This window comes from Tiliqua scincoides, chromosome 7 (genome assembly GCF_035046505.1).
Source record: "Tiliqua scincoides isolate rTilSci1 chromosome 7, rTilSci1.hap2, whole genome shotgun sequence".
NCBI classification, from domain to species: domain Eukaryota; kingdom Metazoa; phylum Chordata; class Lepidosauria; order Squamata; family Scincidae; genus Tiliqua; species Tiliqua scincoides.
Window position 1 is genome coordinate 20309920 of NC_089827.1, and position 22484 is coordinate 20332403.

At 45.3% G+C, this 22484-nt stretch overlaps 1 long non-coding RNA gene across 1 annotated transcript in view; it reads right to left on the minus strand.

Moving 5' to 3' along the window:
* LOC136657258 (uncharacterized) overlaps positions 1-21082 on the minus strand; it is a 64898-nt gene extending 43816 nt beyond the window's left edge. Inside the window, exon 1 of the long non-coding RNA XR_010794750.1 lies at positions 20995-21082. This is a non-coding gene — a long non-coding RNA (uncharacterized lncRNA). The remainder of the gene's footprint in view (positions 1-20994) is intronic.
* Positions 21083-22484: the final 1402 nt, after the last annotated feature.

A 22484-nucleotide genomic window follows, 5' to 3' on the forward strand; every position in this document is an offset into this window, starting at 1 on the left:
CTAATGAGAAAGTACTTGGAGGAAGGCTGCACAACTTGACACTGTAGCCACTGAATGAACATGTAGATGTCAAAACAAGGGTTGATTCCTATTTAGAATAGAATAGCGTGCTTTATTGTCATTGTACAATAATGACAATTTATTTACATTTTGTACATAAGAGTGATACCAAAATGCATGTGCAGTGCATCTATTCATATTGCACGCATGCTTAAATAACCACCTTAAAGCACAATCCTAACCAAGTTTCCAGCACCAAGGTAAGGGCAATGCAACTCTAAGGTAAGGGAACAAGCATTGCCTTACCTTGAAGAGGTCTCTGTGACTGCCCCCCAACTTCAGAATGCAGCACATGCCCCACTGGCACTGCTATGCCAGTGCTGGAAAGTTGGTTGGGATTGCACCCTTAGCTGATAAGATTTTCATGGGAGCAGAAGTATCATTTTGGTTTGTGTCACCCAGGGCAAGAGCTCATTGTGTCACCCCCATGATGAACTTTCTCCCATACCAGACCATACAGAATAAATTACAATATCCTGTACAATTACAATTACACAACCTAAGTGCAGTGGCATCATTATGGTTGGTATAACACCCATTAACTTTATTTATTTTAATATATAACAGTTTGCCAAAGATCATATAATATATAACAGATTGCCAAAGATCTCCAGCAGCTCATGGATCGTTTTAGCAAGGCCTGCCAAGATTTTGGACTGACGATCAGCCTGAAGAAAACACAGGTCATGGTTCAGGATGTGGACTCACCTCCCTGCATTACAATCTCTGCACATGAACTGGAGGTTGTCCATGACTTTGTGTACCTTGGCTCAACGATCTCCGACACTCTATCTCTCGATACTGAGCTAAACAAACGCATCGGTAAAGCAGCTACCACGTTTTCCAGACTCACAAAGAGAGTCTGGTCCAACAAGAAGCTGACAGAACATACCAAGATCCAGGTCTACAGAGCTTGCGTCCTGAGTACACTTCTGTACTGCAGTGAGTCATGGAGTCTCCGCTCACAACAGGAGAGGAAACTGAGCGCTTTCCACATGCGCTGCCTCCGGTGCATTCTCGGCATCACCTGGCTGGACAAAGTTCCTAACAACACAGTCCTGGAATGTGCTGGAATCCCTAGCATGTATGCACTTCTGAAACAGAGACGCCTGTGTTGGCTCGGTCATGTTGTGAGAATGGATGATGGCCGGATCCCAAAGGATCTCCTCTGTGGTGAACTCGTGCAAGGAAAGCGCCCTACAGGTAGACCACAGCTGCGATACAAGGACATCTGCAAGAGGGATCTGAAGGCCTTAGGGATGGACCTCAACAAGTGGGAAACCCTGGCCTCTGAGCGGCCTGCTTGGAGGCAGGCTGTGCAGCATGGCCTTTCCCAGTTTGAAGAGACACTTGACCAACAGTCTGAGGCTAAGAGGCAAAGAAGGAAGGCCCATAGCCAGGGAGACAGACCAGGGACAGACTGCACTTGCTCCCAGTGTGGAAGGGATTGTCACTCCCTGATTGGCCTTTTCAGCCACACTAGACGCTGTGCCAGAACCACCTTTCAGAGCGCGATACCATAGTTTTTCGAGACTGAAGGTTGCCAATACAATATAACAGTACAGGACACCCAACAAATCAGTAACAAAAAACCAGGAGCCAACTTAATGGCACTCACACAACTGAATAAGAGTTCTAGTATTAGCTCTGATATATAGAAAGGGGAGCTGACTCATACTACACCATATTGGTTCCCTGCTGTGTCATAAGAACACCTCATTGCCTCTCAGAACAAGCAGTCTAATTGGTCAGTTTTGAGTTATAGAAATCCAGTTTGTGTTACATAAGACAGTTGTGTTTTCCTTTTCTGGTTATTTGTCCATAATGTTTGATAGAATACATATATTTAAACGTGGTTTGTTTCATTGCATTCTGCATGAAATCCCACACTGAATGATATATAACATGATGGTATTATTCAAAAACAAGAAGATTTCACAATTTTGACTAGTAGTGGTGTCACCCCTCCTGAGTGCATCACCCAGTGTAGTCTACATCCCTCACATCCCCCCTAGTGACACCACTGCATGACAGGGCAGCCACAAACAGCTGTTCTGATACAATCTCCAATTCAGAGTTCCTGAGGTGAGGGGCAGTAGGTTAAAGAAGCTGGAATCTAAAGTACCACAGGCAGACCACAGGCAGAACATCCTTGTTTGTTCTATTCATAAGACAAGAATAGAAAGCTGGGTTCCAAGGATGTGTACAAGGGCTGGCCAACTGAGAAGATCCATACTGCTAACCAATCACAAAGGGCAATGTCACACATCATTAGTATCTTGTGCACCTGAACAGGGCTATGAACAGGGTTTTTTCCCCATCTACTACAGAGTGTTTGATAGGGTGTGATGCTTTATCCAAGCTTATTACAACTTGCAGGTAGAGCATGGGGCAGGGAATAAGAATAGGGCTTGCTGTGTACCTTGAGGTAAGTGGATTGGTTAAGGGGGGCCCAGGACCAATTTTAAGAGGCTGTCCAATGTAAGAGGTGCAGGCTGACAACCCTTGGGCAAGGAATGTAAAGCCAATCTCAAGAGCTGCTCAGAGTTCCTTGAACCCCTTTCCAGAGATTGACATAGACATAATCATTGATTGTCACTGACTTGGAGCCAGGGTGGGAATGCTTGAATACGGGAACATGCTTAAATATGCATGAATACAGGAACATACAGTTGCTTGATGCCCCCCTGGCCCCCCGCCCCCTAAAGCAGTCTGCACTAAAAGAGGGTGGAGCGCCTGGAAAGTTAGGACCCGGTGCCAAGTTATCTGAGTTGAAATAAAATTGTGGCCCATTTACAATGCAAACCACTTGTCTTGTGTCTTATTGGGGTTCTGCAGGCAAAAGAGAGTTTGTCTAAGAGAAAGTAAGGATTTCAACGAACTGACAGGAGGAAAAAAAAACAAGTTGTTTTAAGTATTCTCAAACAAGCCATTTCATTTTCATTAGTAAGAAACGCCAGTATATTGCTAAATATAGTTAAATGACTAAGAGGGTGACAGATTAATGAACACCTTTATGGGTTCTTAATCACTTTCTAATTTATCCTTGTTTGCAGCCTTTTATCCTTGATTTCCATAAATGTTCGGGCAAGCCAGGTTTTGTTCATGCAACCCTGCTGGAATCTAATTTCAGGCCTCTGGCTGAGGCCTCTTTAATGAAAATTGTTACTTTGTGCAACACATTTGTTTAGTGACTAAATGAAATTTGTTTCTGACAGAGGTGAAAGCCCTTTGTAGAGGCCGTGTCAGCCAGCCAAGACACAAAATGGCACAACGTGACCTATATTTTCCATCAAACAGCTGGAACATCAAATTCTGACTCCTCGATCGCCAGATTAATACTTGCTCTGAATACATCCCAAATGAGTCACAGTCTGTGACTTGATTACAGACTGTTTGCCGTTTCTGAATAACAAGCAAACGCTCAAAAAGCACTTCTCTTCAGAAATAAAAATGGCAAAGTGAAATCTATTAAGAAATACTTGAGAAATAAATTATCTTCGAAGTTAACTTGCGAAAGAAAAACTACTGGGAGCAAGCTGTTCTTAGTTCAAAACTCAAAACATTCCACCACAGTCATTTTAAAGCAGTGGTTCTCTAACTCTCTGGGAGTCTGCGAACCAGGCATAAGTGCTTTTGGGGGGTGCGGATTGGGATGGGGGGAGGTGTCCCAACAACACCACAGCGATCTCTTCACTGTGGGCACCCAGGAACATTTAAACATACCTGGGGAGACTGTGCAGCCTCTCAGAGGATCCTGGAGGCTTGTAGCCCACTCCCTGAGCCTCCCCTCTGCTGTGGTGAGCTCTGATCTGCAGTCAAAACCCACTTCTGGTTTGCATTTGGAGCTCCTGGACATGGAACTTCCAAAACTGCCTGCAGATTGGAGCTCACTGCAGTGGAGGGGAGCTCATGGAACGGGCTGCAAGCCTCCAGGACCCTCTGGGAGGTTGCATAGTCCCTCCCAGGTATGTTTAAATGTTCCTGGGTGCCCGCAGTGCCGTGATCGCTGTGGCATCATCAGGACACCCATTTATGGGTCACTACCCTTAAGGGGAAAGTGACCCTTTTAAGTTCCAATGGTAGGTAACGACTACCACTGAGTGCCACAGAGTGACTAGTTTGAGTGCCACTGTTTTAATATATATCACTAAAATGAACAATAAACACCATAATAATTTTTTTTTTTAAGTGTTAAAATCCAATCCAGCTCCCTGACAAGCATTCAAAGTAGGGCTCTGTGAAAAACTCTTCAGGAATACAAGGAGTGCTAGAGAAATTCTGACAGTTGCTGCAGTTTAACTCTTTGTTGTGCCAGATGATGAACAAAACCCAGAAATGCTGCAAAGGATAAGTGAATATGGATGCTTTGTTCAGGTACAGGACTTTGATGTAATTCAAAACCAGACAGATTACACAGAGATTGGCAAATACAACCCTTCCACAGGGAGTTTGAGCAGCATTGGGATCATTGCTCAGCAAAGCAGCTCCCACAAAGCCTTGTGTTATAGACAAGGATATGCAGTGCATGGCAATACTCTTCTCACCGGTAAGCATGATGGCATCCATGTCATGGTCAAAATTCACAGCTGGCCATTCCTCACTCTAGAGAACAGAATTCCTCATTTAGATACCCATATCCCTTTCCCTCACAATAGTGTGCTTTTTATTATCTCATTTGAACACTGTAACTGATTTTAAATCACTGCATCCATGTTAGTTTTAAGGCCCTTCTAGAGTGGCAAGTGGAATTTGGTACAGTTCTATCTTTTTGTCATCCTCAGGTGACTCTTCTGCCTTGGTGTTTTTAGCTCATTCAAAGATACCAACAGTATCAAACTCTGAAGGAGTTTTCAATCACATTCTTGTCTAACACAGAGTTTCCCAAAGTGTGGGTGGTGACCCACAGGTGGTTTTCAACCCCATGCACAGTGGTTTGTGGGTTGAGCCTGTCCCGCCCCCCTTTGCTACCAGTTGGCTCCAAATCAGAGCCATTCTGGAAGCATTGGGAGACTGTGGACGCCTCTTCTACATTGTGCTGGGCCAGCAACCCACTCTATTGACTGTTGCGGACCTGTCATAAAAGGCAGTCCAGCAGCGCACTTAGGGCACAATCCTAACCAACTTTCCAGCACTGACCTAGCCACCATACAGACTCAAGGTAAGGTAACTGAGGGTGCAATCCTAACCCCTTATGTCAGTGCTTTCCAGCACTGGCATAGTGGTGCCAATGGGACGTGTACAGCATCCTGCAGTTGGGTGGCATTCATGGAGGCCACCTCAAAGTAAGGGAATGCTTGTTCCCTTACCTCAGAGCTTCATTGCCCTTATGTTGGTGCTGGAAGGCACCAAATAAGGGGTTAGGATTTCACCCAAGCATGCCCTTACCTTGACTGCCTTGACTGTCTCCCCACTGCAGGATGCAGTGCAAGCCGCATTGGCACAGCTATGTCAGTGCTGGAAAGTTGGTTAGGATTGCATTCTTAGTAGCTTAGTACTTGTCCATCATTCCAAGGATTTCATTTGAGGATCCTTCCTTACCATTTAGGGCTTAGCCAATTGTGAGAAGTGTTTCACCTTGTATTGTGTTGCACCTATACCTTGTCTCTCTTGTCCTGATTAAATGCCAATTCACTGAGGCATGCCATAAGCCATTGCATCTCCGTCCCTGCACCTGCTTTCAAATTCCCCTGTGTGTGCATGCTATATGTGTCTCAGAGCACACCTGGTAACAAGGAGTGGAGACACTGGAATGATTTAGCAGTTGAGCAGAAGAAATCCCTGCACAAACCAAAGGCTCCTTCTAGTCCTAGCAGGAGCTTCTAAGAACATAAGAACTTAAGAACAGCCCCACTGGATCAGGCCATAGGCCCATCTAGTCCAGCTTCCTGTATCTCACAGTGGCCCACCAAATACCCCAGGGAGCACACCAGATAACAAGAGATATCAGATAACCATCCTGGTGCCCTCCCTTGCATCTGGCCTTCTGACATAGCCCATTTCTAAAATCTGGAGGTTGCGCATACACATCATGACTTGTACACCTTCTGATGATAGAGCTGCTCCACTAAAGGTCTGGATGCAACCAAGTGGCTGGTGTTGGGAGGCATCATTTGGCACAGGACGACACTGTGCAGAGGGAGTGTTGGCACTTGCACATTGCCTCTGGTGCAGGGAGTTGTTGGGCCTTTTAAAAAATCTTGTGTGATTATGCAATAAAGGATCCATTTCCTTCTGTATTGGAGACATCAGTGCAGGAAGCTTCTTTCCTGACAAATGGAGGAATACAAGAGAAATAAAATAAGAAAGAGAAGAAAACTCTTTATTTCATGTGGGTCTCCTGCAACAATTGGAGAAAGATCAATGGCAGTACCGTCACAGTGTATGCACGCTATCTTTACTGGGATAGCAAGTTTCAGAGCAGTTTTATTTCTCATTTCTGGTGCATTATCTTCTTGCCTTCCATGCTGTGTCACAGCATGGTATCTTGTTTTGCAACAAGACACCATGTGAAGCAATGAGAGGAAAAAAAAAACACATAGAAAAATGTATATATTTCTCATTCTGCCCGGAGCAGTTCAATCCATATTGTTCAATGAACGTTATTTTTAGTCTCTCATCAAATGCAATGGGATCTACATAATTCCCATGCGCTTCCTTATACACATGTAATGTTTGCTTTAACATTTGCAATGGAAGAAAATAGTCCATGATTAGTACAGGGGTGACACTAGGGTGTGCGTCACCCAGTGCGAGAGACCAGTGTGTCACCCCTATTATGGACCTTCTCCCATGCGATGCGCAGGGCAACACCCTGGGCGGTGGGCATGATGATGTACCATCATCCCACCCCTGCTGGTTTTTTGGCTATAACTTTTGATAGAATAGAGATATTCCAAGATTTTAGAGACACCAAGATTTTAAAAATTTTGTCGAATTCTGGTGTCACCCCCTTGTGCGTGTCACCCAGTGCATCCCCCCACATCCCCCAGTGATGCCACTGGATTAGTAATATTGCTGCACATTCAAGGCATTTTTAAATCCTGAGTGGAAAAAAAAATGACTTTTGACACAAGCTGCTTGAATGGAATTCTAGACGTGATAAACCAAAATAATAGAAAATGAGGTGAGGGAGAGCAGCAATCTCTCTCTTCTTGATCAAAAGCTGAAGAAGTTCAAATATATAGTGATGTAATGCAGAGCTAAGAAGCATAGCATGGCGATTTCATTTTTCCAGTGAGGATGTATAACAAATTTGTACAAACTGGGAAGGTCCTCATTGGCCAGACCTCACCTGGAGTACTGTGTCCAATTCTGGGCACTGCACTCTAGGAAAGATGCAGCCAAACCGGAACGGTTTCAGAAAAGACTGACAAGGATGATCAGAGTGCAGGTGTCCCATTGTATACACTGGAGAGCCTTCCAGGGCCCCTTGCAGATATGGAAACCTCAAATATGCAGAAGCCCTATCTCCACGCCCCTACCCCCATGGCCATTAATGTTATTTAGGTGCTTACTGGGGTGAAAATGTTTCTTTCTCTTATGGGTAGCTCTAAGCATGCAAGCTTATAGTGTGATATGGGCAGGCTGCAGGCAGGCTGAATGCTTGAAAAGACTAGATCAAATGCCAACAGGAAGCAGTCAACGTCCTGTTATACCCCATTACTGAACTATGCCTCCTCACTTCTTCTTCCTCTCACAGAAGATTGCGGAAGGTTCTGGTTTCAATCTTTGGCATCTCCAGGTTGGGTTTTGAAGGACCCCTGTCTGTAACCTGGAGAGCCATCACTAGCAGAGGTTTCCATGGGGTGGGTGCCACCCAAAGAAGCACTTACCTGGGGAGGTTTGGTGTACTAGAATTTCAGGGGTGATATAATGACACAATCAGGTCACCCCCTCCCACCAACCTTCTGGGTTATTGCATTGCTTTAAATGTGGAAAGCCAGCCTCCAGACCACCTCTGTTCAGTTATCTCCATTCAGATAAATCAATTCCGTTACCTCCAGGTGCAGTTGCTTCATGTTCTCACTGGTGAGTGGCAAAAACACGATCATTGGCAAGAGCAAACGGTGGCTGGATCCAGAGTATGTCAAAGACTGGCAAATGGAGACTTGGGGGTTGTAGTGTTACCCCTCCTGAGGGTGGCACCCAGTGCAGCCTGCACCCCCCACACTTCCATTGTGATGCTACCAGTCAGTGCAGACAGTGCTGACCTAGGTGGACCAAGTGTCTAGCTCAGGGCCAGGTTTCTTAAAATATTTTATATACTGTTGATATAACAGGTTCCGTCTTTGCAGCCTGTATACAGTGTTATTGCTACGTCTCCTGTACTTTAGCACAATAAATAGCAAGTTAACTCTAAAAGCCTTGTGGTTTTCCACCTTCATTGAACAAGACTGATCTTCTGTTTCCGCACTTGGAATTGTAAGATTATTTTGTTGTCATTAGTGAGTAATTTCATAACGAGCTACCTAGAAGAGGAGAAGCAACAGCAACAGTAGCTCTGTTTACATGGAAGCTTCTGTTGATTGACACTGGCTGCAAGCGAGCTCAGAGGCACTGGAGTCCTAAACCCTTCGAGAAAATGTGCCCTAGGCAAAAATGCAGGATGTGTTGAGGCTCTCCTGGGGCCTCTAATATATTGAGGAAAAATTGACAGAATAAATTACTGTCATTTATGATTTCATATTGAACAAAAAAAAAAAAATGCCTGCTGATATAGCAAGAAAAATCAAGATAATTTCTTTCTTTAAAATGATATTTCAGCAATAAATACTCCATAAATGTTTCAAGTTCCAAACGTAATTGTCTAGGCCACACTCTATTGCCTTTAATCACAAAATTGTGTATATTAGAACTTATTCTAAAATACTCCATACCCGGGTTTGAAGAGGGGTTTCAGTTAGACACTTGGCAGTATAATGTTTTCCTATAAAATGTGTATTCTGATACAGTGTTTCTCAATGTTTGTCCTCTGCCATAACACTTCACATGTTCCACCTATTTGAAGTACCACCGGAAGTAACTGAGGATGTCATCATCACCAGTTACTTCTGAGGCCAGATGAGATAGCAAGCTTTTGGAGCTCTGCCTGCCGAGTCAAGCCTCCTACCGCTGTGTCACATTCCTGATCTCACAGCCTGCGGGAGACTGTGAGATCAGGAGATCTCACCACCAGACACCACCTCAAGTACGACTGGTGGTACCTGTCCCACTGGTTGAGAAACACTGTTCTGATATGTACAGTGAAAAAATATGGTGAGATTTCAGTGTTGAATTTATTCCTATATATGGGATTTGACCTATAGAATTTCAGGTTTCTTGACAGGGTCCAAATTCAGGGAAGGCAAAGACATGGAGGAGTCAGCACAACTGCAGTGGTTGACCTGTCTCCCACCTCTTTGCATTCATGGACATTTTGTGAAGGGTTACCCACCCAATGCATTTTACACAGCATACCCAAATTGTGGCCCCGTATGCACATAAGTTATCCTGAACCTCACCGCCTCTGGTGCAAAGTTAATCTTTGGCCAACTTCCCCATAAGGTGAGACTGGCCCATCTTTCTACTCATTGGCAACAGGGGGATGTTTAGGCCGGGCCTGGGCTTACTGGGCAGCTACATATCCCACGATGGCCATTCTCCAGGTGGCTGAGGTGCATGCTGCTTGCTGATTCCCCAGATTCACTTTCAAAATGAATGCATGCACAGTCATTCACACACAAAACCTGCCAATTCTTGGCCTTCTAGAGCCCTTGGAGGGCCTCCTGAGTGTTGGGGAGGCCACGCTTGAGACTCAGACTCTGGCCCTGACTCTCAGAAGGCTCTGGGAGGCTGAAAATCAGCACTTCTGGTTTTTGGCTAAAAACCAGATGTGCTGATTTTTGGCCTTTCAGGGGCCTTAGAAGGCTGCCTGAGGGTTGGGGATGCCACACACAGCCTTCCTGGCCCTCAGAAGCTCCAGTTGTGTTTAAAGGACAGCAGGTGGGAACAGCGGTGGGTTCAGGACCCACAGTGAAGTAAAACTGCAGGTCCCAAATCAGTGAATAAAGAGGCCCCACCTGTATTTATGGAAGAGCTAAAAGAAAGACAATGACGACTAGTAAAATTAAGATACATCTCTCAACCTCTGCTTTACAAATAAGCTAATAAGATTTTGTGAATGTTTGATGGCGGCAGTACAAAGAGCTTGCCAAAAAATGAAAACTTTAACTCCTTCTCTTATAAATTCTCTCAACAGATTGAATTGGAAAGCACTACCAGCTAACAACTGTTTTGGTTCATGAGAACAAAACAAGAAGCATGAAGGCTGCCAATATCTTTATATTGTTTCAGTTCTATAATAAAGAGGTTACACCAAACTGAACAAAATGAGGTGGCAAAAGAGATTTTGCAAGCCCACAAGAAAAGAAAGAACATTTGAATGCTTAATAGTTTGTCTTGGGAATGTACCCATTAACCCTAATTAAACTGTTGCTTGGTTCAAAAGCGTAGAAAGCATTTCAGCAGGTCAAAATGCCTTCTATGCTTTCTCCTTCTTATTGCCAAATCCTATCCCCTACCACAGTGGTTCTCACCCTTTTTAGCCCGGGACCCACTTCTGAGAATGACAATCTGTCTGTGGCTCACCAGAAGTGATGCCAGCAACCTTGAAGTGATGTCATAGCCAGAAATGACATTATCAAACTGGAAGTGACATCACTGTGGTGTGAGAGCTGGAAGTGATGTCATCAAGCAGGAAGTTCTTGCCTAGAAACTCAAACTATAAATGACAAGAGACAGTATTCTAGTTCAGAAGCTTCTTCCAATTCTCCCTGCCCTCGCTACCATTGCTATCAAGCAAAAAATAAAACTACATCTGGAACAAAATATTTGTGTATTTATTTACCACTGTTTTTATTTCTGTTTTTATTTACAAAATCTCAAGTTACTTCTTGTATTGCGCTTGAAACTAACAAACATTGATGTGGCTATTGATACTGTGCTCAGCACTAGCCAGAAACAAGTGCACCCTACTCATGTACCTCAATACAAGAAGTAGCTTGAGCTTTTGTAAATAAAGGAAATAAAAACAGTAGTATCCCCCTCAGAAAGAAGATAAGCAGGGACGCTTCCCCTCATCTCCCCCAAGCCTAAGCATGTCTCCTCAGAATTGACTCCCATTACTGGCAATGGGGCCTACTCCCAGGTAAGAGTAGACAGAATTGCAACCTAAGAGAGAAGTAAGAAGAGGGAAAGGGTGCACATCTGAGAAGCGGCTGTGGGAGCAACACTCTCCCTGGGTGCTTCTCTCCCTCCCACATGCCAGGCTTGCCCTCCCTCTTCCCCCCCCCTCCTGGCTGCTCTCTTGGCAGCCAGGCAACCAGGGATCCCCCCTCACCCCAGCAAAGATATAAAGAAAGGACGTGCTAGTCAGGGCAGGAAAGGATCGCGGCTTCCAGGCGATTTCAGAGAGGGAGAGAGGTTGTGATGCAGAGGGCGGAAACGACAGTGGGGTGGCGGTGGCGGCGATGCTGCTTTCAAAGCAGGCTCACAAGAGGGGAGATCACACAGGTCTGCCTCTACTCACCCAAGCTCTGTGTTCAGGTCTCCACCTACACTCTCCAGCTCAGTCCAGCTGCAGGGGGGGGGGGAGCTGCTCTGTCTTGCAATCCTGAGGCAGCCCATCCCATCAAGGCAGCCAAGCTGACAAAGGTTGGTGGGGAGAAGCCTGGCTGGCTCTTCTTTGGTCCTTCTTTGCCTGCAATCCAAGCGTGCACTCCGCGATTGGCCCCCCTGAGGGAAGCCTCCAAGTGCAGAGGGAGGTCCAGCTGGAAGGCAGCAGCACGCTTTCTGGGGAAAAGCAGCACGCTGCTTTCTTTGCACATGTGCAAGCCGCTCTTAGTTACGTCTCAATGCCGGGAAGCTTAAAATGGCGACGCCCAGGCTTTGCCCACTTCCAAAATGGCGCAGCCTAGGTCTTTTGCCTTCTTCCAAGATGGCTGCTGCCAGCTTCTCGCGACCCACCAGAAATTGGATCGCGACCCACCAAGTGGGTCCCGACCCACAGTTTGAGAACCACTGCCCTACCACATTACAGCAGGCAGCTGGGCCAACAGAGGCTGAGCTTCATGCTATGGGATGGGGGCGTGTGTAAATGGACAGCCTGCAGGAGTAGCAAATAAGTAAAATTATTTTCTACTTACCACCCTGGTAGGTTGCCTATGGGTCTCCTTGGACCTACACTATATAGCTGGTGCAAGTCCAAGGGGAGCCAGGGAGTGGGGAGAACAAAAAAAAATGGGGAATAAGATCCAGTGTGCATGACTGCCACCATATCCACCCCTCCCTACCCAAAGCACTCCCTGGTACCTCCACCAGCACACCTATTACTCCCCCTCCCTGCCTACAACCCACCCCAGCTGTCAACTTACCAGTACCTTCAGTCTCCTGAAGCCGCTTTCATGTGCAACTATGCCTCTAGCTGTTTGTGGCAGTGGCCCAACTTTCATGCTGCCATAGAGGACCTTGAACACTCTTTCTGGCAGCACAAGACTCAAATAGGATTTGGGACCTAAATCTACCCTGACTCCATAATGAAGCTAATCTTGATCCAGCTATATTTATTTTCACATTTTTATACCACTCTTCCTCCAAAGAGCTCAGGGCAGTGTACACAGCCGCTCTCCTCCTTTTGTCCTCACAACAACCCTGTGAGGTAGGTGAGGCTGAGAGAAAGTGACTGGTCCATGGTCACCCAGGAAACTTCATGGCTGAGGGGGGACTCGAACCTGGATCTTCCAGGTCTGAGTCCACCTCCCAAACCACTACACCACCAATATGATTAACATATTTCCAAGGTCTCAAAAGTGACGGGCAGATCACAAATCTGTCCCCCTCAAGCAAAAAACAACAACAACAAAAAACACAATGTAAGTAAAGTGACAGGCAACTAAAAAGGCTAAGATGCCCCATATATAAAAGAGAGATTAGCCCCTAGTGCAACTGATATCCATCAGATTAGCATTGTGCACAGATCCTAAACAAGAAAGAATTTATTCTTAATATGATATGCGCAGCGAGTCATGGACTCTTCGCTCACAACAGGAGAGGAAACTGAGCGCTTTCCACATGCGCTGCCTCCGACGCATCCTCGGCATCACCTGGCAGGACAAAGTTCCAAACAACACAGTCCTGGAACGTGCTGGAATCCCTAGCATGTATTCACTGCTGAAACAGAGACGCCTGCGTTGGCTTGGTCATGTCGTGAGAATGGATGATGGCCGGATCCCAAAGGATCTCCTCTATGGAGAACTCGTGCAAGGAAAGCGCCCTACAGGTAGACCACAGCTGCGATACAAGGACATCTGCAAGAGGGATCTGAAGGCCTTAGGGATGGACCTCAACAAGTGGGAAACCCTGGCCTCTGAGCGGCCCGCTTGGAGGCAGGCTGTGCAGCATGGCCTTTCCCAGTTTGAAGAGACACTTTGCCAGCAGTCTGAGGCTAAGAGGCAAAGAAGGAAGGCCCATAGCCAGGGAGACAGACCAGGGACAGACTGCACTTGCTCCCGGTGTGGAAGGGATTGTCACTCCTGGATTGGCCTTTTCAGCCACACTAGACGCTGTGCCAGAACCACCTTTCAGAGCGCGATACCATAGTCTTTCGAGACTGAAGGTTGCCAATACAATACATAATCCAGCTGGGTTGTTGAGCTATTCAGTTTCTGAACAAGGTTTCATGCTTAGAAAGGAATTTTCCTTCTCAAAGCGAAGACAAAGCTGAAAATGTAGTTCCAAAGCTACAAAGTGAGAAGACGCCAATGAGAGAAGTATCATGGGTGCAGTATCTTCACATGCCACGCCTAATAAAAAGAAAACCCTGAGGCAGAGTGGTGGATCTGTTGCTAACCTGCTTGGGCACGCTCAAGGGTTTGGCCATGCTCAGTAGAACCTTTGGCTTCTTCATTTTGATTGAAAGATCGTCATACAGTATCAAAGTACCCCTCAAACTTTCTAAGCTCTTATGCCTAAATAAGAGCTTTTGGGGGGGGACCCTTACAATCCAAGCCATAACACAGGCCTACAAAATTGAGGGTCAGAAAAGTTTTTACCAAACTTTATGGTGGTTTGACATGAATTTGGGGTCTAGTTTTGGAGATACAGTATAGCCTCATTAGTGAATGGTTCAAGCAACTTCCTCATGAGGAAGCCATGGTGTAGGCTTCGTCATGAGGAAGCTGCTTGAACCATTCACTAAAGAGGCTATACTATATCACCAAAACTAGATGTGATAGGGCAAAACAGATGCCATTTTTTGAATCAGCACCCCAGATATACTCAGGAATTGGTGTGACGTTGAAGGAAGCAAAATGTGTGTTGGCCTGTGTAATCTACAAAACAGTAAAAACAGCACAGCAATTCATAAAAAGCTGCTGAACAGAGCGGTCTGGCAGTATCATTGGAATAGCATCCAAAACAGACCAGGAGGGCACTGGCCAAGGGTCTATGCCTTTCAGAAGACCTACCCGGGCAGTATAGTAGCAGTGGTGGCACCCAATGAGCCATCAGAGATGGGTGACCTGAGAAAACAATTGTAGGGATTTGCCCCAGGTCCCCCGATTGCTCTTCAAGTGTCTACAAGTGCCTAGGCAGAGAATGTCAAACTTATTTCATATAGTGGGCTGAATAGTGCTCATGGCTCTTGCTAAGGGCCGGAAGTGACATCATTAAGCATCATGAAGTAGGTGCGCTAAACTGGTGCGTTCCAGAATGAAGAAGCTTAATCCCTGGGCAATAGAATATGTGCTAATGGCAATGGTTCACTAGTCCATTTTGGGGGCACAGGAGTAGGAAATCCAAGTTTTTCACCTCACAGGTGCAGAAACTGCTCAGGCACAGCCTCCCTTGAAATCACATTGTAAATAATCACGACGCCACAAGCACATCAGCGAATAACAGAATCCATGACACAGAGTTCTGGGGTTGAAAGCTCAACACACTTCCTTCATGTGGTGTGTCTTACAAGTGATGCAAAACACCCATGTGACAAGACAAGAAACCATGAGCTAAATGTAAGATCTGCAACACAACCAAGATTCAGTTTCTGCTTGGGTCACTCCTTGAACCACAACTAGAAGGAAATTATCATGGGAAGCCAATACGCCCATGACCCATGTCTTCTTTTAAAGGGACAGAATTTTCATGCCGCTATAGCTATTCAATTCAGCCGCTGACACCTGTGAAAACACTTAGCAGAGCTGCAAGTTTCATCCCCTCAATGAACACTTGCAGGTCTTTGTTTGGTTGCCCTTAGTCACAGGCTTTGTTTACCTGTCCTCTCAGCTACCTCATCTGTGTCAGTTTGAAATTAGCCCATTATTTGCTATTCATGCATGGTGCAGAGAACAAATAGAATGGATTGTTTAAAAAGTGGTGGCAAGGAAAAGCTGTAATGGGGTCAGGAAGATGCAGAATCCCTGGAGAAAATTTCTCTGAGGGTTCCCCCCCCCCGTACTTTAATCTTATTGCTGAATATTCCCCTCAGGTCTCCTTTCCGAATCACCTCAGAGCTTAAAAGAAGCTCTGAGGGTCCCCTGTGGTCTCTATTGATTTTCCAGCTGTGACTCCTCATGAGGCTTTCCAATCACTGCAGACAACACAGCTGAACTCTGAAGCCTCACTGAGAACTTTTCTCAGAACCGACATCTTCTCCACTATTGAAATTTTGGAATATCTCCTGCTCCAAAGATTTACGCATTACCAGTGCTCCATCTTTTCCCCTGTCTCAAGGCACTAGCAGGGGTATTTTGTGTTTGAAGCTTTGGAACAGCAATTTTCAACTGGTGCACCATGGCACATTGATGTGCCTGGAAAGGTCCACAGGTGTGCTCCAAGAGTTTGGAACCCAGGAGTTGAAAATAGCTGAAAAACTCTTCCAGGTTCTGTGGCACTGTTTTTAGAGCAACTGTTTGTAGTAATGAATAGTTGGTCCCTCTTCCTCTAGCAGAGGAAGGACAAGACAATTCATTACTACAGACAATTGCCCTAGAAACAGTGCCACAGAACCTGGAAGAGACTCCCAGAAGTCAGAAGTGACACCATCACAAGAGGTGAAGACCATAGAAACCAGTGCGCCATGAGCAGGGTCAACCTTAGAAGCTGTGGGGCCCAATTGGAAACATTTTTTGTCAGGCCCCAGGTTCACAGCCAAAATCTGTAGAATCTTAGAGATATAAATAAAATTTGTTCTAGACTTTATATGTCTATGATAGAATGGGAAGCGGTCAAAATACACACTTAAATGTGCATGGGAGTTAATGAACCAAATTGATTTTAGCACATTTTAAAATTGCATACTTGTAAGCCTACAAGTGAACAAACAAAACATGTAGATTGCCTTTGAAAAGTAAATAGTTACAAAACCACTTGTTTTAGTGACTGAAATGATTTAGTGAAAATGTTAAATTTTTTTTTTTAACCCTCACGCGGGGCACCCTTAAGCACAGGGCCCAATTGATCAAATTGGCTTAAAGCCAACTCTGGTTGGGGGAAGAAAAACTTTGAAAATTGCTGCTTTAGAATTCTCAGCTGATGATGTTTTTCTAGGAGGTAGCCATCAGTTAACTTGCTATTGGCTCAGTTGCTGCCAATAGGGCTCATGCACAAATAACTGCAGTCCTTCAGCCCTATTGGCAGCAACTGAGAATTAAATGGCAGCATCCAAATTAATTATCAAATCTAAATCTAATTATCCGATTGAGAATGGATGATGGCCGGATCCCAAAGGATCTCCTCTATGGAGAACTCGTGCAAGGAAAGCGCCCTACAGGTAGACCACAGCTGCGATACAAGGACATCTGCAAGAGGGATCTGAAGGCCTTAGGAGTGGACCTCAACAGGTGGGAAACCATGGCCTCTGAGCGGCCTGCTTGGAGGCAGGCTGTGTAGCATGGCCTTTCCCAGTTTGAAGAGACACTTGGCCAACAGTCTGAGGCTAAGAGGCAAAGAAGGAATGCCCATAGCCAGGGAGACAGGCCAGGGACAGACTGCACTTGCTCCCAGTGTGGAAGGGATTGTCACTCCCGAATTGGCCTTTTCAGCCACACTAGATGCTGTGCCAGAACCACCTTTCAGAGCGCGATACCATAGTCTTTCGAGACTGAAGGTTGCCAACATGAATATCCGATTTAGATTTAGATTTAGGTTTGATAATTAATTTGAATATTTTTCTGCCTGACCCAGCCCCATGCAGTCAAGGTCATGCACACTCATGAGGTTTGCAAGCTTTGGGTCCTCCCTATGCATTCCTTTAACCCAGCCATGTCTGATACAGGCTATAGTACAGTGGCAGTGAAATGGCAGGTTTTGTCTCATGTAAGACAGGAGTGGTACTGGTTTTATTTATTTAGCATATGGCATATAATACATGGACTTATATATCAGTTAGACTAGATCAAATGTCAATGTCCAGTTCATGCAGCCATTCAAGGACAGAGTTACCTTCAAAGAAAAAGTCAGAGCATGGGCCAGTATGCGCCCTCAGTTTGCAGCCAGACATAATGTGGCACATGGTTTGGTGGGAGAACCCGCAATCACACTGAGGAGTAGATACTAGCCCCCATTTGAACATTGGGTCTTGACCAACACCATGTTGGGTACAGATCCTATTCAAAGTTTTCCAGTGCTGACAAGGTAAGTCAAAACCTGGCACCTTAAGTGTAGGATCGTCTATATATCTACCCATTTCTGGACGTTCGACTGCCCATTTAGCTTTCCATTAGGCATTGATTTTAAAATTGTTGTGCAGATGTTGTGCAAGTGACAGAGAAGGTTTCCTGGATTTGAGCCTACCGATTGATAGATGAGGAAGATCAGCATGCACTGGTAAAAGTGGGTTGTTGGTGATTTTTCTGTATTCTTTCATTAAAGCCTCTTGTCTCCGTACTGCTCCGTACTGCTCCGTACTGCTCGGCATGCACTGGTTGGTATGCACTGGTCAGACTGCTCCGTACTGCTCCGTACTGTGTTCTGGTCATGCCCTCTGATACCTCTCAAGGCCTTGCAATCAGCTTGCGTGAAAAGGGTCCTACCTGCATGTCCAGCCACTGGAATGCATAGCCTCTTGGCATCATCAGGGGGTGGGATAAGAGGGCTGAATACTACCCCGTAGCATATTTAAGTCAACATGGGCAATTACCTAGGAAGAGTGCTTTCATGGTTGCTGGAAACTGTAAATTATCCTCTCCCCTGCACCACACACGTTAAAAAATTTCCAAGGTGGGCAGCCTTGCTCATGATGAAATGAACATTCCATGAGCTTGAATAATGAATTTTCCATCTATTTTTTTTTTCAACATTTCATTTGCTGAACTATTTGGTAAGAGTGTAACTTAATTGACATAACTAATGGAAAACAACTGTGAAGTCGCCGTTTTGTTTTCGACCTGGTTAGCCATAATTAATTTTTCTCATTATTCATAGTAACCTGAGTTGGTCTAACACCGATCATAACTGTAAGGGAACCTGAGTAAAAGAAAAACAAAACCAAACACACCAAACCAGACACAATCATGATTCTGAAATCAACTTGCACCAACAAGACTCCCAGACAGTAAACATGGAGGTATTTGGAAGAATGTAACACAGTTTTAGTAGATTAAAATAGCACAGTTCTTGAATAGTTCCCAAATAGATCTCAAAACATCTTATTTGAAAATATGGTTATGGGAATAGTGACACCCGATATGTTGCTGGCAAATGGATACAAGGGTTTAAGCCTTTAATCAAGCACTACTGCATACGAATTTCATTTCATAAATTGTTTATGAGTTTACTGGAGTCTTTCCACACAAATCTATCTCACTTTAATAATAGTCTGGAACATTTTTTTATGCAGTATTCTGTAGAATGCAGTCTTCTAGTGTTCAGATTTAGTTCATGCTGTGATCTGTTCCCAAGAAGTGACATGTCTGTACAGAGAGACCAAAGCATTGATGGAGATGAATTTGTGCACCTAAGGCCATAGTCCAGGGGTTCTCAAACTTCTTGGGAGTAAAACTCCTGAGATAAGTTCTTGCAGGGAAGGGGGGAACACAATCCCCAGGATCACGCCGCTGTCAGGGGTGTAAGGGGCTTCCTTTTACTTACAAGAAGCTGCAACTGACTCCCAGAAGCCTCCAAGGGCTCCCAAAGCATGGAGACTGTAAAAATAACAATCACAACCCACTTCTGGTTTCACAATCGCAAACCAGAAGTGGGTTATGATTGCTATTTTTAGATTCTCCCTGCGCCTCTGGGAGCCTGCTGCAGCTTCTTGTAAGTAAAAGGAAGTCCCTGACACCCCTGACAGTGGCACGATCCCAGGGTCACTATATTCCCCCTTCCTTGCCCCCTAAAGGGGTAGAGGGACTCATGATGTTTGAGAACAGTTTGAGCCCCAGTTTGAGAAGCTGTGCTATAGTCCTAGGAACACTGACCCAACAGTGGATTCCATTGAATAGATATGCACTGAACATTGATGATGCTGTAACACACTGTCTTTCAGAACTGAGTTCAAAGAGCCTACCATCATCATCGTCAGTTTTATTTCTTTGGGCGCAATCCTATCCTGCGCTGGAACAGGCAAGTCAGGAGGCTTGCACTGTATCCAGCACAGGATAGTGGCCATAAGCAGCTCAGCCAGAGGCAAGGGGAAACATTTCCCCTTGCCTCTGGGTAAGGGCTGCTGGCCCCTATGGGTCTCCTTGGATTTGCACCACCTCTTGAGGTAGCACAAGTTTGAGGAGAACGGAGAAGCTTGAAGCCTCTCTGTTCTCCCTGGGAACAGGGGTTGGGATCTGACATAACTGCCTGAACCCAGCCCTGCCTCCCGGTCCCTGCCCGCCCACCCCTGAGCACATTTTAATATAAAATCTGATCGGAGCACATTTTAATATGAATTGCATACTGCAGTAGATTACCTTAGCATGGGCCCCACCTAGGCATGGGGCCCAGCTGGGAGCAATTAGCCCAATTGGCTTAAAGCCAGGCCTGAGGTGGGTCACAATGAATTGTCATTTAAAAATTGGGCCATGGTGCTAAAACGTTTGGGAAGCACTACTTAGCCCCGTCAATGCAAGCAACCATAGTGGTGGTGCTGCTCAGTGGCATCACTAGGGGCTTGCTTCACCTGGCATGAGAGGCCAAGGTGCCACCCCTATGATGGACTACCTCCCATGCACCTCCCATGCACCACCCATACAGCTCAGTTTTGCCCCCCCCCACCAGAAATGGCTCCCAAGGGGGGGGCGCTTGCCCACCACACTGAGGCTCCCCGCCAGGCTGGGTGCTCCATCCCCCTCCAGCTACGCCACCAGACACACCGGCCTCCCATACTGGGTGACGCAAGCACAAGTGATGCCATAGAAAAGACTGCTACCAGCTTCTTTTGCTTTGACAAAAGGGAGGCAGCTTGAAGTGGTGCGTGACTTGCCCCTGCCTTGTAAACACTTGGAGCAGTCACGTGCTGCTCTGAAAGACCACCACTTTCACTTAAGTGAAAGAAGCCAGCTGCCAGCTTTTTTGATTTGAAAATAAATAAATAAATAAATAAAATAAAATAAAACTAGTGACAGTTCAGAGTGGCAGCTCCAAACAGCCACCCCTCTATGTTCGCTTTTTTTCCCCCAAAGCAAATATTCCGGAAGTAATTGCAGTGACATTATCATATCACTGCCATTACTGCTAGGAGAGGGGGGCAGCATGTTCGTTCTTGGCTCCCAGGCATCTCAAGAGCCAGGAATGCCAGTGAGTGGAGCTTACTCCCAGATACATGTAGTTAGGTTGCAGCATTTCTTGTTTTCAGGGTAATATGTATGCCCATTCAAAAGAATGTCCCAACTATACTGCTGCTGGAGCAGATTAAATAGTTTTTTTTAAAAGTACCTAGATGACACCCCCCTCTCCATAATCACTAACCTGGAATCGGTATTACGCAGGTCTTCTGAACTTTGTGAATAATGGATAGGAAGAACAGCTACCCAATACAGCAGAAACCCTTATGAGGTTACTTGGAACAATGTCCCACTATTATCAGTGACATTTACTTCTTTGTAAGCACAGTGCAGATAGCAACCTTCATTACAGTTTACATAGTAGGGTTGCCAATTCTGTGGCTATTTCTGGAGGGATTCCCCCCCCCCCCAGCAAAATGTCATGCTGGAGAAATTCTTGGAAGCCCTCTTCAAAGCTCCAGGATCTCTTTTAGTAGTTGCCTATGAAGCCGATTCATAGATATTTCTGTATAATCCTTGAAGGTTGCAACCCTACAGGTTAGAAGAAAATTAAGGCGTAACTAATCCATATCAAATGATCACAGATATTTTGATCAGTCCTTGCCATGGGAATTTTGCCATTAAATTGGTTTTATGTCATCGCAAGCTATCTCTAAGGTATGTCTCTCCCAAGGTTATGAGCTGAACATTACAAAAACAAAAGGCACACTCAGATTGCCCTGCCTGCTGCCCACAGTCATATGGAAGCTGGAATAGTCCAAGAAAAGAGACACATCTATGTTCTGGTGTCCCTTGAAATAGGGATATCAAGCAAGCAACAAACCTAGCTTCTGAAAAGGACTATATGAAGCGTGGCAAAGCATATTTAGTAAACGTCACTGCCCTCTTGTGGTAAATTTTTCCCAAGGTAGGTGGTTTCCAAACTGTTTTACTAAGAGGATCTAAGACAAGAGTTGGATCTCTCACTTCCTGACCTGAAGTCATTTATTTTAGCTCCTTTTTTGTTGTACAGCTTCTTGCTTCACTGGCTGACAGCTTAGAGATTACCCAACCAAAAGATGGTGGCAATCACAACTAGAAGGTGTGGTTCTGAATCTCATCCACTGTTGACGACTTGAGGAACTGATGGCAGGCATGTCTGTAAGAGTGGCAGGAAAGGGTCAGATCCAAACTTAGTTTTCCGTGCTTGTTCCATCCTTTGGGGAATTTTACTCTCTAGCCCTTTGCAGACTATGTGCTCCCGTCCTCCAGTACTGCAATATACATAAATTTATCTTTATAAATTTACCTTTATTATAAATATTCTTTATTATACACACATTTACCTTCTTTTGGCAATTTCTTTTAAATCTACTGGGACAGTATTATCCTACCCAGGCTAAAATGTGGTTGGAAAATACTTTGACTGACCATCCAGGTGAGACAATAGTGTGAAGTTTCCCACTGGACCTGCTGCAGTCATAGAATCATAAAGTTGGAAAGGACCCACAAGGCTATCTAGTCAAACCCCTGCCTGTAGCAGGAAATCCTCCTTGAACAGCTCCGGCAGGTGCCTGTCAAACCTTTGCTTGAAGATCTCAAGTGAAGGAGAATCCACCACTTCCCTGGGCAATCTGTTCCATTGCTGAACCACTCTGACCATGAAGAATTTCTTCTTGATGTTCAACTGGAATC